Below are 16899 nucleotides of genomic sequence, written 5' to 3'. Positions count from 1 at the left end.
AGAGAAACAAGCAAAAAAAGAAGGATAGACGACCAAAAAGAGTGATTGCACTAGCGGGACGTCACTTGCAGCCTCACTTTGTCCTTGTCGGAGAACACGACTCTGAACAGACACTCGAGGCTGATGGGCCGGACAGGCAGCACGACGTGGCCATGCAGTTGGCAGCCACCCTGTGTCTCCACACCCCCGCCCCCTCTCGAGTTAAAGAGTGATGTGACAGCGAGGGTGGGAACATCTGGTCAGTATCGGGGGAGAGATTAAGGATTAGCTGGAGGGAGAGTGTGCAATATTGCGGGGGGCGGATTAAAATGCGATTACAGCAGCCAAAGGGCGTAACAAAGTAGTTTTGTAGCCTTTCAGTCGCAGAGCTGCAATCGGATTTCCCTACGTGATGCATGGAAGCTTAGCACTGCAACTGCAGTGTCTGAGCCCAACTGTAAAAGCAACGGGGTGGATAGCATGAGTCTCTAGCCGCTTTGACCCCTGTTATTATTTTACAGAAGGCTTCAGACATATTATAGAAGTTAGAGTAAAGTTCGATACCCGAACCTGGGACGGTGGAATTTGTGTTGGACAAAGCAGACATTGCAATGATTTTCTCGGGGTACTCCCGTTTGTCTCTTTCATTCAACTAACGCACTCCACCTATCCCTCACTTTATTTATTACGTACAAAATTGTAAATAAATAAATAAATAAATAAATAAATAAATAAATAAATAAATAAATAAATAAATAAATAAATAAATGAATAAATAAAGGAATAAATAAAGGAATAAATAAGTAAATAAATAAAAATAAGTAAGTAAGTAAAAAATAAGTAAATAAGTATAAATAAATAAGTAAATAAATATATAAGCTGGGATTAAATCTTGAGGATAGAACAGATCTCCGATACTGATATAGGATCTAAGTGTGTAGGGTGAGCACCGGGCTCTCTTATTTAGCCCATCAGATACTCGTCAGTGAATGAGACCTGGCTCTGTTAGTATTTATTTATTTATTTACAGAACAAGGTATATTAAAAAACTATGTTGTACATAAAACAAAAAATAAATTAAATAATTTACTCCCATATGAGCAAACGCTTTTGGTCGGGAGTTCAAAACTGCCCTTTAGATAAGTAGAAAGAAGAAGACAAAATAAACAATCAATATAAGTAATAAAATAGCACAGATTATAAAAACAAGAGCCATTATGATAAAGATCAATCACAGTTGAAAATGTTTATAACCAATATTGACAAGTATAATAATAGAAGACTAATATTAAGCAATTAACTATCTAACCCTATGTTAAGTTCCCTTAATACTAGTAATTTCTTTAATTTTCAGTTTAAATTTAATCATACGTCTTATGTTAGCTAAAACAGGGCACTATTAAATTAATTTGTTGTATAGCTTTAAGCCATAGTTGAAACCATGTTTCATACCAGCAGCCGTTGAAATTTTATATTCTGTAAAATGAAATACTATGTTTCTTCTCGTATTATAATTATGCCAATATATGTTCAAAATTTTCTTGTTCTTATAAAAGAAAGTTATAATGTGTATATATAAGTTAATAATGTATTGAAACATGATGGCTCGCCTCTCAATATTGGATTTACGAGTGCCATGCGTGCCAACTGTCAGACTAGGACAATAATTATCGCAAGCATAGGAGAACAATGGGCCTATGTGCATAGATGCATTGATCGGGGCGTTGAAAAGTCAAACCAAGCCCTACAAATTCTTACAGAAAAGCAATGCGGTCTAGATTATTAAATAGGTTTTAGAGTTGAAGAAAGTTTGAAATTACATTTAGATTGGACCTTCTCAATTACAGATTAATGTGCTGCCTAGTGAACCTGAAGACAAATTAATAAATTGTAGTTCATAAACATACCATTACAATCATCACCGTTACTATCATCATAATCATAACTATAACTATCATCATCATCACCACCACCACCACAGCTTCAGGGAATAGTCTGTTCTGAATCTACGACAATTAATCTGTTCTTTTGCGTGGACTCCTGCACTTCGCCTTCCCTTTGATTTGTAATTTTGGTAATCCTTTGAATTCATTCGCATTAGCCTATATGATGAATACAGTTAAGTTCAATTCCATTTTTAAATTTATGCTTGTGTGATTTATTTCGCTTCTAATGCGGATATGGATTTCATGATTCTACTACGGATCTTTGGAAAAATAAAAGCACTGTAAAAGTGCCTGATATTACATGTAAGTGAAAATAGATTTAATGACATTTGTGCGGCCTCAAAGAGTAGAATTCCTCCGCCCTCCTATTTCCTCCTGAAGACAAAAGCAGATTCGCGCATCAAAACGTCAAAATTATGTTATATTTGAACAGTGCAACAGTGAGATCTAGTGGAACTGTACGTGAAGTTCGATCAAAAATCCCTATTTTGATACGAATACGAGTATGGTTACCATATAGTGAAACCTGATGTCATGATTAACTAGTGGTTTGTTTTGTTCACTGTTTCTAACCCACTGAACCAAAACGAATGATGGTGTTGGAGTTACATAGCCAAAGTACTAAAGTTAGTTATACATCACAACACACTAATCCTTCTCCACTTAAGATGTGTCACTGCGCGCCTGAGCAAAATGACCTTGTAGCGCAACGTTCCGCGAGTTCCAGGGACCCATATCTCTTCTGAAGGAAAATTGTTAAAATATTGACTTACTTTGGAAAATATCGGGCTATAAGGAGCGACAATTTAAAGCCTTGGTTTTTCTGAACCGACGCATGCGACGTGCGATGTGCGAGGCCCGCCTCGCACAAGTCCGGACTACACGAGTGGTTTCTATAGCTGCGAGGTGCATTACGAGGCCTTGAAATGGTGTAACAGCCGACTACGATTCGGCCCGCTCTCTCGGCCCAGATCCGAAGCGAACGCTCTTTACATTATTTCAATAATTGCTTCTAAATTCATTTCTTTTTTTTTTAGTTGGTTATTTTACGACGCTTTATCAACATCTTAGGTTATTTGGCGTCTGAATGAGATGGTGATAATGCCGGTGAAATGAATTCCGGGTCCAACACCGAAAGTTACCCAGCATTTGCTCATATTGAGTTGAGAGAAAACCTCGGAAAAAACTTCAACCAGGGTGACTTGCCCCGACTGGGAATCGAACCCGGGCCACCTGGTTTCGCGGCCAGACTCGCTAACCGTTACTCCACAGGTGTGGACCATTAATTTCTTGTGTGATATCAATATTATTCTTGTATATTCTACTGCAAAATATAGATTCGTCTTAGGATTTGCAGAAAATAATAACAGAAAATAAATAAGTTTCAAGTTTATTATGGGGATTTATACTCGTATTTTATTTGGTTATTTAACGAAGCTGTATCAACTAGGGATTTATTAATCAGTAGCCTTAGTACTGTGTAATTTCTAACAAGTTATAACTTAAAAGTCTTCCTGAATTTTACTTTCATATCAGAAATACGGAAAATATTACGGAAATCGGACTAAATGTAAAGTTGCTAGACAAGAGATAAATTTTGTTTCATTAATAAATTCAGGAAACTTCGATTTATGTTTGTAATTTTATATATAAATTAGAAGCATAGTTTTGTATAAAAATTACCCTTTCTTTTTAAATTTCCGTAGTATAGTACAAATTTCCATAGTGAAATTATTGTGACTCATGATTGAGTTATCACGACAACACTATTCACATAGACATCACTGTCAGAAGAGTCCAGAACACGAGTGCAATAATAACAGATTTCTAACCAGCGCGTAACGACGCGTCGTTGTGACACAGAGGCTTTGCATCCGGGATCGGAGCTCAGCCCCTCGGACCGTGAGGTTATGCCCGTACTGCGCGCAGGGAGCGTCACATTTGTACGACATGAGGATCTGTTTCCGGTGTCCGGAAATTAAAAGTGAAACGCGCCGGAAAACAAGCGTCCAGATAAGCGTCTCCCTCCGGTATTGATTCTCGAGAGAGGAGATAAGAAGCCGCGCTCCATCCTCGCATCACTTTCTCTGGCATTGCAGCACACTGAGCATTGTTTCATACTTCCACTCGTAAATAAGGATTTGGAATCTTTGACTTTTGTGTTTCTTTGATGTGAGTGATGTTTCCAATGTCTTCACTGCGTTTATATTCTGTGAAAGTCTTCGTCTATCTGTTATTGTCTCCATTTTTAATCCATCAGACATGCGTACAGTTATTTATACACATTGATTCATAAGCAGACCTTGGAACTTCATACAACTGCATAATTTTGGCTTGATGAAAGAAACTAAGTGAGGTTTCCCACAGGAGAAATTCTCAAACGCAATTGAATCGAAATTGAGTTGTAGTTGAAGTTTAATTTCATTGAAGATTCCTTGGAACTTCATACAACTGCATAATTTTGGCTTGATGAAAGAAACTAAGGGAGGTTTTCCACTGAAATAATTCTCAACCGCAACTGAATCGAAATTGAGTTGTAGTTGAAGTTTAATTGCGTAGAAGATTCCTTGGAACTTCGCACAACTGTATAATTTTGGCTTGATGAAAGAAACTAAGGGAGGTTTTACACTGAAATAATTCTCAACCGCAACTGAATCGAAATTGAGTTGTAGTTGAAGTTTAATTGCGTTGAAGATTCCTTGGAACTTCACACAACTGCATAATTTTGGCTTGATGAAAAAAACTAAGTGAGGTTTCCCACAGGAGAAATTCTCAAACGCAACTGAATCGAAATTGAGTTGTAGTTGAAGTTTAATTGCGTTGAAGATTCCTTGGAACTTCACACAACTGCATAATTTTGGCTTGATGAAAGAAACTAAGGGAGGTTTTCCACTGAAATAATTCTCAACCGCAACTGAATCGAAATTGAGTTCTAGTTGAAGTTTGATTGCATTGAAGATTCCTTGGAACTTCATACAACTGTATAATTTTGGCTTGATGAAAGAAACTAAGTGAGATTTCCCACAGGAGAAATTCTCAACCGCAACTGAATCGAAATTGAGTTGTAGTTGAAGTTTAATTTCATTGAAGATTCCTTGGAACTTCATACAACTGTATAATTTTGGCTTGATGAAAGAAACTAAGGGAGGTTTCCCACTGAAATAATTCTCAACCGCAATTGAATCGAAATTGAGTTGTAGTTGAAGTTTAATTGCGTTGAAGATTCCTTGGAACTTCACACAACTGTATAATTTTGGCTTGATGAAAGAAACTAAGGGAGGTTTCCCACATGAGTATTTCTCAACCGCAACTGAATCGATATTCAGTTGTAGTTGACGTTTAATTGCGTTGAAGATTCATGTCTCTTCGCACCAGAGCAACTTTGAGTTTAGTAACTGCATATTCGATATCATCTTTAGCCTGTGAGCGCGCCATTTTGTACATACAAACTGCAACTGTCAAAATATGCAGACACCAAAATACACAACACACTCAGTTGCTTCAACTCAGTTGATCAACTGAAATCGCAGTTGAGATTGAAAAAGTGGGAACGTATGCATCTAGTTCTCATAACTGTATTAATAGCAACTGCAGTTGCGTTGAAGTACAGTTGAGTTGCGAATGACAGTTGCTCCAGTACAAATTCTCCCCAATAGGTTAAATTACTGTAGGCCTATATCTGCAGTGCCTGGGAAAAGTGACATAAGTCAGTTTCCACAAACCTTTTTGATAATTTATTGACAACTTATGGAACATCTGCTGGCTTGGAAAAAGAGACATAAGTATTTCTCCCATTACAATAATTCATACAGAAAAAAATCAAATCGGCATAAACCAGTGTAAGTTGTCAATAAATTATCAAAAAAGGTTTGTGGAAACTGACTTATGTCACTTTTCCCAGGCACTGCAGATATTATTTTGCAGATAATGGTTCTTAGATTCGATAAAGACGATTTCTAAATGCATATTTCGTTATTTCATAGATTCTTCCCATAAATGCACATACACATTTTCTTCTTAATTGATGGATATTCATTTCTCATCATTTTGCTTCAACGTCGTCCTCTAGGACCTAGGAGAGAAACGCTGTAATTATACTAAAATTTTTTTGCCACCATAACCTTGCCGTTGATGCACCTTGGGAGATGATCTACATAGTGCTAGATAATAAAATTAATGAAACAATTGTGAAATTCCGGTAGAAAAGACGGGACTATCCCGCGAAAACCTGCCACCGACCATACATGTAAGTACGTACGTACGTACGTACATACATACATACATACATACATACATACATACATACATACATACATTTTTTATTTTGCTTGGTTATTTAACGACGCTGTATCAACTATGAGGTTATTTAACATCGATGGAATTGGTAATAGCGAGGTGATAATTGGCGAGATGAGGCCGAGGATTTGCCATAGATTATTATATAATATAATTACCTGACATTTTCCTTATGGTTGGGGAAAACCTCTGAAAATCCCAACCAGGTAATCAGCCCAAGCGGCAATCGAACCCGCGCCCGAATGCAACTCCGGATCGGCAGGCAAGCGCCTTAGCCGACTGAGCTACGCCGGTGGCTACATACATACATACATCATGTAGTATTACTCTGTAATGGAGCATGTTGTTCAATAAAAAAATACATACATACATACATACATACATACATACATACATACATACATACATACATACATACATACATACATACATACATACATACATACATACATACATACATACATACATTCATACATACATACATACACATTTATTAACACTCCTGGCTGCGTTCGAAGTTTAAAACATTACATTTTAGATTTGTAAATAATTTAATCTTTTCGATGATTTTGTCTTCAGTTACGTTTTGTATTTCTTGTGCTTTTCACACAATCATTTTCATTTCGAAATACAATTCTTCACGCTTTTTTTTTTTTTTTTTTGGTTATTGTATATATTTAAATACAAAGTCATGCACTTTTATTTTTTCAAAGTTACGTGATGGTATTACGAGATGTCGTATGTTGTATGGCATCCATAGTATGTGGTCGCATCACTAGATACCAGTGTGATGTATGGGTTTCGCACTGAAAGCAATGTCAATTCAGTTTGAGTCGACAACCGTGCTGTGCATCCATAGTACGGGTATATGGTCTCATCACTACTGGGATGGCAGTGTGGTATCGTTATCGCATAGAGTGTGATGTTACGCGTAATGCGTAATGCAGTTGTGAGGCGACTGCCGTGCAGAATGGCATTTTGGGATGGGTATAGGCGACTGCCGTGCAGAATGGAATTTTGGGATGGGTATGTGTTCTGCGAACAATGGAACAAAAACACAATAATCCTGATCACAAGAAAGGTCCTAGAGACGACATGAACAATTATCGACCCATTAGTTTGATGTACACAGTCTACAAACTTTTCTCAACAATCCTCTTACGCAGAATAACCCTAACTCTGGAAGAAAACCAACCAGTCGAGCAAGCAGGTTTCCGTTCTGGTTACTCTACAACGGACCATCTCCAAGCACTCTCGCAATTGATTGAAAAAGCAGAAGAATTTAACCTCAGCCTGTACTTAGCCTTCATTGACTACTCAAAGGCATTTGACTCAGTTGAACATATACCCATCATGACAGCACTGAAACGACATGGTGTGGAAACGAAATATATAAGAATATTAACAAAAATTTACGCCAACAGCACAGCAAAAATCAGACTAGACAAGGAAGGAAAAGAATTCAGACTTGAAAGAGGAGTCAGACAGGGAGACCCTATGTCCCCTAAAATGTTCAACAGCCTTCTCGAAGAAGTGTTCAGAAAGAGAAAGCTCAATGACGGAATAACTATTGACGGGAAGAAGCTCTCTAATATACGGTTTGCAGACGACATTGTACTCCTAGCCACGTCAGCCAAAAAACTGGAAGCAATGATAGTGGAGCTACAGAACCTCAGCACGGAAGTAGGACTACAACTAAACCCACAGAAAACAAAAGTTATGACTAACAACTCCAAAATACCAATCACAATAGGAAGCAGACAACTAGACTACGTGACTGAATACATCTACCTCGGCCAACTAATGTCCTTTCACAACAGACGACAGAACGAGATTCAAAGAAGAATCGGAAACGCATGGAAGAGATTTTGGAGCCTCAGTTTCATTCTGACAGACAGGACAGACAATTTAAAATTAAGAAGCGGAGTCATGAACAGCTGCATTCTTCCAGTTCTCCTATACGGAGCACAGACATGGTCTCTAACGGAAAGAGAGCGGGACATGCTGAGAAAGTGCCAACGGAAAATGGAGAGGAAGTTGCTGAACATTACACTCAGACATAGACTACGTAACGAAGACATAAGAAGACAAACACACCTCAAAGACGCAGCAAAGACGGCCGACAAGCTGAAGAAGAAATGGGCAGGACACATGATGCGACTCAACGAGAACCGGTGGACACACATACTTACGACATGGGACCCAAGGATTGGCAAACGCAACGCTGGAAGACAGAAGACAAGGTGGGCAGACGAACTTAGAGCAAGATTCGGCCATCTATGGTCAAGAACAGCGAAAGACCGAAAACAATGGAAAATAATCACAATGTGACTTGCAACCTAAACAGTGACTAGTGAACAGTGGACACTTCAGATATGACATTACAAAAGTGACCATCATTCCCGGAGTGGCTAACCGGAAACCGTTTGACAAGCCACCCTGCATAGTCAGGAGGCCCTTGCCCTTCATGGGATTTCGTGGCTAATTCTAATTCTAATGTGTTCTGTAATGTTGCTGACAACTGCAGTAATAAACACGAGTGGCATGATACTGTGTCCTTTATATGTGTTTGATCCTTACCCTGCCATTTCATTTCCGTATTTCAAAATTTCGAACCGCTCCCGTATTCTCGCACACACACACAAAAAAGAAATAGTAGCCATGACTTGTACCCTAGCTCTCGTAAATTGTAGGGACTTGATTGTCTGTATATAGGGCTGAAATAAAGTAGGTATTATTTGTTTTACTAGTTAAGGCTCTTAAAGTTCTTGTTTACTCTTGTTTAGTTTTCGTTGTTGTACATTAGTTATTCTGTAGTATGGAGTACTGTAGTATGCATGCACAAGTCTGGACCCTCGGTGCTGTTGTTTCTTTTTGCATTGATCTGCAGACAACAGCTGCGCGACTTGGAGCAAGTGATGCAATGCCCCGCCGGCGCATTCCTGCGCTTTAATTAAACACCCGCCCTCGTATATTATGACTTTGCTCCCCCGGCTATTGGCTTCTTTTATACTGGAGGGGAGTCGGCTGCGGCACAGGGGGCCGCGGACCAGAGAGCAACTCGGCACAGTTGCGATTTACTCAGATTCCTTCTTTCTTCCTTACTTTCTCTTCTTCGTTTGTTTGTCTTTCTTTTTAATTCTTCCTCCCCTTATTTCTTTTTTTTTTCTTTCTTACTTATCCTCGCGTTTATTTTGTTTCTTTTCTTCTTAACTTTTTTATTTTTTACTCTTTCTTGTTGAATTTTGTTAATTTTTTATTTTCTTTATTAGTTGATTCCTTTCTTTCTCTTCTTTTCCCGTCTTTTCTTCTTTTCGTTCTTCCTTTCTCTTTCTTATTTCCCTGCTTTGATCTTTTTTCTTCTCCTTTTCTAGTTTTACTACCTTTATTCCCTTCAGGTTTTTTGTTGTCCTATCTTCTTTTTCTTTTCCGTTTCTTGTTGTACCTTCTTGTTCTCTTCCGTTTGTTCTTTTCCTACATATTCTTACTCTTCCGTTTCTTGTTCTACTCTCTTTTTCTCTTCCTTTTCTTGTTGTCCTACCCTTTTTTCTCTTCCGTTTCTTGTTGTCCTCATCTTTTTCGCTTCCGTTTCTTATTGTCCTACCTTCTTTCTCTTCCGTTTCCTGTTGTCCTACCCTCTTTCTCTCTTCCGTTTCTTGTTGTCCTACCCTCTTTTTCTCTTCCGTTTCTTATTGTCCTACCTCTTTTTCTCTTCCGTTTCCTGTTGTGCTACCCTCTTTCTCTCTTCCGTTTCTTGTTGTCCTACCCTCTTTTTCTTTTCCGTTTCTTGTTGTCCTACCCTCTTTTTCTCTTCCGTTTCTTATTGTCCTACCTTCTTTTTTTCTTCCGTTTCTTGTTGTCCTACCTTATTTTTCTCTTTCCGTTTCTTTTTGTCCTACCTTCTTTCTCTCCTCCGTTTCTTGTTGTCCTACCTTCTTATTCTCTTCCGTTTCTTGTTATCCTACTTTCTTTCTCTCTTCCGTTTCTTGTCCTACCCGCTTTTTCTCTTCCTTTTCTTGTTGTCACCTTCTTTTTCTTTTGCGTTTCTTGTTGTCCTACACTCTTTTTGTCTTCCTTTTCTTATTGCTCTACCTTTTTTTCTCTTCCGTTTCTTGTTGTCCTCCCCTCTTTTTCTCTTCCGTTTCTTATTGTCCTACCTTCTATTTTTCTTCCGTTTCTTGTTGTCCTACCCTCTTTTTCTCTTTCGTTTCTTATTGCTCTATCTTTTTTTCTCTTCCGTTTCTTGTTGTCCTACCCTCTTTTTCTCTTCCGTTTCTTATTATCCTACCTTCTTTTTTTCTTCCGTTTCTTGTTGTCCTACCTTCTTTCTCTCCCCCGTTTCTTCTTGTCCTACCTTCTTATTCTCTTCCGTTTCTTGTTATCCTACTTTCTTTCTCTCTTCCGTTTCTTGTCCTACCTTCTTTATTCTCTTCTGTTTCTTTTTTTTAGTAGGTTATTTTACGACGCTTTATCAACATCTTTGGTTATTTAGCGTCTGAATGAGATGAAGGTGATAATGCCGGTGAAATGAGTCCGGGGTCCAGCACCGAAAGTTACCCAGCATTTGCTCATATTGGGTTGAGGGAAAACCCCGGAAAAAACCTCAACCAGGTAACTTGCTCTTCTGTTTCTTGTTGTCCTACATTCTTTTTCTTTTCCGTTTCCTATTGTACCAATGGCGGTTCCTCGGGGAGGGAAGGGAGAAACGTCCTTCTCACAGTTTTCTTCTTTTGAAAGTAAATACCAAATTAAATATGTGCCTTGAAAATCAAGGAAGATTCGATAATATATAAGTTCACAGCTATAAGAAAACCTCGGTTGATCGAGTTTTAAACGATGCCCGCTCATGTGCTGCTAGAAAACTGTGAGAAAAATGCGAGATTGTTTGTGTGGAGGAAAGTCAATCCATTCCTCCTTTACTGCAGTTAACACACATAGACAACAGCGCACCAGCGGCCAGAGAAAGAAGCAGAGTTTTAAAGCAAGTAAATGAACGGATAGGGAGGAGATCCTCCTCTGAATCAGTGCATGGGCGGGAAATAGTTTCGACTGGTCGTGCAGCAAGCTCGCTACCGCTGCCATCTAACGGTGCTGCATTCAACCGGACTATAACACATCTAGGAGGAGACACAATAAAACAGTTTTAACGCAAAGCTATGAAAGACAGCATATAATTTTTTTTTTTAAATTATGAATCAAAAATATTATTCATTGCACTTTATATAGGCTGCTATTCATGGTTTGAAGCTTTCAAGGATATTTGAAAGTTAAAGTCGGGTTTATATAAAACAAAGAGGAAGTAGTTCTACTTTAGTGTCGCAGATCTTTTTGGCCCCTGAAATTGACTTCCATTCATTGTCTACTAGACAGGGCAACAGCCAAGTTGTCAGTTTTGTACAAATATATTTGAAATTGAAAGTACTGCAAACTATATTATTTCTAACATAAAAAATTGGCCACCGGCAACTTTGAACATTAATGGTAGTATGACTTGACAAGAACTGACATTCTTCAAAAGCATGTGATACTGAACTTATAAAATGTACATGTGGCAACACAGATCACGTGGGTGGGTGCAGTGTTCTCGCTTTCCTCAGATTATTTCCCATTCCCATTCCCATTTCCGCGGTTACGATTACGTGTTAGTAGTCTCTTCCAACACGTGTGATGCTGTAGTGTGCTCGAAAAATGCTGAGAGGTGAATTTCCTTGTAATTGTTAATTTGTGGAATTATTCAACAATGAAATGAAATGAAAACATATATTTTCGGAAATTTAGGAAACTCAGTTTACAAGAACAAATTATTGCTACACAGAAGGGAAGGCCAACCCCAACACTACCTGGTCTTACATGTATGCATGAAGGCTAATTTGTAGCATGTTTCATTCAAGAAGGTGTCATTTCGTCCTGTTACCTTCTTTCCTCCTCTTAAGAAATACGCAGGAGCCGTCACTGTATTGTACCTTTATTCACTTAATTGTATGAATGAAGTCAAATGTCTGACTTCTGAAATTATAAAGTAAGTCTTTTATCTGCAATGCAGAAAACGAATGTTCATCTTATTTGAGTGTGTATTAATTTATTTCATCTATGTAGGCCTATGTATTTTAAATACAAATACAAATATTCTTGATTGCCCAGACATGATGTATGTATGGGATTATCAAAATATATAAGATGGAATTGAAGATAAAACTTATAAAAAATCATTAGCATAATCATAATAATCTCGTAGCTTACATAGGTATACAAAGTTCTCTGTGCTTCTGCATTACTAAACATTTAGAAGGTTTAAAAACGAAAGTTCTAGTTACAATACATAAGCAATTGTAAATCTTAACTGACATTATACGTAAAATTATTTTGTGTTTTTGGAAAAGATCAGTGTTCAGTTTGAATACTGTCACAATTTCTGGAATGTATTGCTATGTATGTATAGCTAGGTGGGTTATAAAATTAGAAACGTTACTTTTAGCGTATAACAGTATAAAATATATATTGATGACAAACTAACGAAATAAATAAGGGTTTACAATAAATCATAAAGTCAGTGGTATCAAAAATAATTCGAATAGCCTTATTTTGAACTTTGAACACATTCAAAGCTGAATAATGGTTCAAGAAAATAAAATACCTACTGTATGAAATTATTTGCAACATAATAAAAATAACTGAAATGTTTCCAAACGTTGTGAACTTACAATAAGAAAATTTGTGTCATCTTTGTGGCACTAAATTCTTCTTCATTATTCATATTTTTATTGGTTTTTCTTTACTTCATGCTTATTTCACTAATTTATTTCGGTGCTGGACCCCGGACTCATTTCACGGCATTATCACCTTCATATCATTCAGACGCTAAATAACCTAGATGTTGATATAGCGTCGTAAAATAACCCAATAAAAATTAATTTTTATTCAATTCATGTTTATTTTTCTAATTTATTTTATTTATACAGTACTCTCTTCATTTTTTTATTAATTTATCTTTAATTCATGTTTATTTTACTGATATATTTACTTCACTTACGCACTTATACTCGATTTAAGTTTTATTCTTAACCTTGTTTTACTAATTTTTTTTCGCTTATACTCTCGTCATTTTTTATTGATTTTTCTTAATTTATGTTTATTTTACTAATATATTTATTTCACTAATATTCTCTTTAACTTTTATTTAAATCATTTTTATTCCACTAATTTGTTACTCTTGTACCTTAGGTGATTCTTATTAATTTTTGTTTAATTCAAACTTATCTTACTAATTTATTTCACTTAGGTCCTATACTAGCTTTATTTTTTATGTTTCTTTAGTCCATGTTTATTTTCACCGATTTATTTCACTTATACTCTCTTTATTTTTTATAAATCTTCTTTAATTCATGTTTATTTTTACTAATTTATTTCACTTGTACACTCATACATTCCTTCGTTGCTTTTATTTCTTCAGATTCTTCCTTCATATTTAATATTTTCTTTCCATATTTTTCTTCTTCCTTATACCCTTGTTTCTTTGCAACGCAGCCATATTTTGGCAGAGAGACAAATTGCTGGCGCACGGCCGCCCTGATCCTTAAATCCCTGGTATTCACTGCACAAGAGTAATGGCGGCGCTCATTATCCCACATCATTTGTACAGCTGTCGCGCGCAGAGTCTGCGTGCTACACGTCCATACGGTTTGTCGGTCATTGTTCGAGAGTATCGATCTCGGAGAGGGTGGAGGATCACGAAATGATTAACCGCGCGGATCTGTGGGTTCCCTCCTTGGAACGTTGAGGAAACATCCGAAGAAAACCCCTTCCGAACGACAAGCCACTGCACGGGAATTCGAAATTTGAATGCACCAACAATGCCGGTATCACGGCGTCGCAGCCCGCCTCGTTTGCCTTATCGCCGCGTCGCGATTGTTTGTGCAATGCAAATTCGTTGCGAGGAGCAGCGGCACAAGCCGGTAGGTGAGGATTGCTTCTGTTATCTGGTGCGCGCAGCGTCCCGCGGGAGCGGGCTGTCCCCCGGGACTCGCGCCCTCACTCAACGTTCTGATATCAAGAATCCCCTTGGAATTTGCGGCGTTCCTTTGGATATCGCTTGCTAGATATTCCAAGAATGGACATGAGGGCTAGTTTAGCACCAGAGGAGGGAGTATACTGCTGCAAAATTTTGTCATTAGATATCCCGCTATCAATTCATTGTGTAACTGAGACATGATTTGCATACGATCTGGAAAAATAACTAAAGAAGAGACTAGTGAAGTGCTTTCTGGGGCAGAAACATGGATATAACGACGAAGTGAAGAGAAACGAGTAGAAGCTTTTCAAATGTGGATATGGAGAAGAATAGAGTGTGTGAAATGGACAGACAGAATATGAAATGAAACAGTGCTAGAAAGAGTTGGTGAAGAAAGAATAATGCTGAAACTGATCATGAAAAGGAAAAGAAATTGACTGGCTCACTGACTAAGAGGAAACTGCCTATTGAAGGATGCACTGGAAAGAATATTTCGAGGCAGAAGAAGATATCAGAAGATAGACAACATTAAGATATGTGTGGAGATTAAGTGGAAGGCGGAAAAGAAGGAAGATTGAAGAATGCTGGGTTCGCAGGAAAGATCTGCCCTTGGGCAGAAAGCTCTGAATGAATGTTTAGGGAACTTCAATTTTTATTTAATTTGCATTTAGAAATTATTTATTGTCCCGATTGTGTGCATAATGTCGTTTTATTTTCTATATTGTGTGATGTTGAACTCAGTGTTGCCATATATTTATATAGGATTTTTTCAAAACTAAAAAGTAACTTTAATTACTCATACTTTCTACGTACATTTTTTAAACAATCTTAAAAATTCTGACACTGGCATATTACAAAAATAATTTGAACGTTGGAGCAGTAAATGAATACAAGAGAAAGATAGGAGAAAAGGTCAAAGAACAAATAGGACAAATAATTAAATGTATGGGTGCTGAGCAATATGATAATTTATAGAGATAATTTGAAATTGAGAGTTTAGTGAATAGTAGTTAGAGGATAAAGGGGGTGTGAAAGTAGTATAGAATATTAGATATATTAGGATTAAGGAACAAATAGAGAATAGCAAATGAAGTGTAGGAAAAATACTGAAGGGGAGTTTTGATCAAATAACAAAAAAGGTACATAGTGTAATTGGGAGTATTTGTGTAGACGTGTACTGCAAATAATGTGTTATTGTAATAATATGTTAATGGTGGCACCGGATACAGAAATGTGAGGTCCACCATTACATGTAAAGAAGTGCTGTGACGAAATATATCATATCATATCATATCATATCATATCATATCATATCATATCATATCATATCATATCATATCATATCATATCATATCATATCATATCATATCATATCATATCATATCATATCATATATATATATCATATCATATCATAGCATATCATATCATATCATATCATATCATATCATATCATATCATATCATATCATATCATATCATATCATATCATATTACAAAAATAAAGGGGGGATTTATTGCATCACTACCCATTGCCATGACTTCATCGTAGATACATGTGTTTACCATTTTGTTGTGTAGTACAAGTAACAGCCCCCCTTCAATGCTCTGTATACAGCAGCTATGAGTTCGTGTCCTGGAATATCTGCCACAGTGTGTGCGATGGAGTCTTTCAATTCGTAATTCTAAACCCATAACAAATAATTTTCTGAGTTAATATCTGATGATCTTTCAGGCCAAGTTACAGGAAAGTGCCTACTGATAATATAACCACCAGAACAATAACAAAAAAAAAAAAAAGAAAACTCGTCATTGTGATGCAGAAAATCTCATTTCTTGTGTAATAAGTCAGTGTCAGAATTTTTAAGATTATGTAGAAAATAAAGAAAGTATTGTAAATTAAAATTTCCCGTTACTTTTAAAAACTTTTACTTATAAAAATACTGAAATAGACTGCAATTGTTTTAACCGCATGTCGTTCATTCCCTCATAAATGTCGTATTTATGAGTTGAGACAATTTTTGCTCGAATATCGTGTCGTCTAGACTCTAGAGGACCAAAGTTTGATTCCCATTATGTCCATGAAATTTTTAATGTCCATAATTACCCTTAAAGAGGACTTTGTTTCACACTATTTCACTTTCTGCTATTTTTGTTCCCGCTTTGAGTAACGTTTTAAAATTTACTTTGCGGATTTATAATTATGTGAAAAAAAACGCATCTATTTCATGCCGTCAAGTGTTTTGCTGTATAAAGAAAAGAATGCGAACAAGAGACGTAACTGGTTTCATTTCTAGGTTTTAATCCCACTTTTGACACTCAGGATGGTTATAAAAGAAAATTGGCTAAAAAAAATACAAGAGGTTAGTTTGTAATTTGCAAAATGTTGAACCACCAAGAGTTCTTACTTGAGTACAATTATCTTAAAATAGTAAATATATTTAAAATTTGAAGATTTTATACATTCAACACAGTTTTTAGTTTTACGCACATTCCTTTCGTTAATGAGAATAATCTTTAAGAGAGATCTCTGGCGGATGTTCATTCTCTCTTGTTTCTCTCATGAGCCCAGGTGTCACGTTGTGTATTAACACAGTCACATACAGTCACAAAGTTGCAAGTGCAAGATCGAGCGCACCAAACAACGTCTTATTCAGCGAAAAGAGACGCCC

General features: G+C 36.9%; 1 protein-coding gene across 1 annotated transcript in view; it reads left to right on the top strand.

Moving 5' to 3' along the window:
- The window catches only part of Gad1 (glutamate decarboxylase), an 81485-nt gene that overhangs the window by 26655 nt on the left and 37931 nt on the right, over positions 1–16899 (top strand). The window lies entirely within an intron of this gene.

The sequence above is a fragment of the Periplaneta americana genome, chromosome 15 (assembly GCF_040183065.1).
Source record: "Periplaneta americana isolate PAMFEO1 chromosome 15, P.americana_PAMFEO1_priV1, whole genome shotgun sequence".
Classification (NCBI taxonomy): domain Eukaryota; kingdom Metazoa; phylum Arthropoda; class Insecta; order Blattodea; family Blattidae; genus Periplaneta; species Periplaneta americana.
The sequence above is the reverse complement of the archived record's forward strand: the minus strand, read 5'-3'. Positions and strand labels throughout refer to the sequence as shown.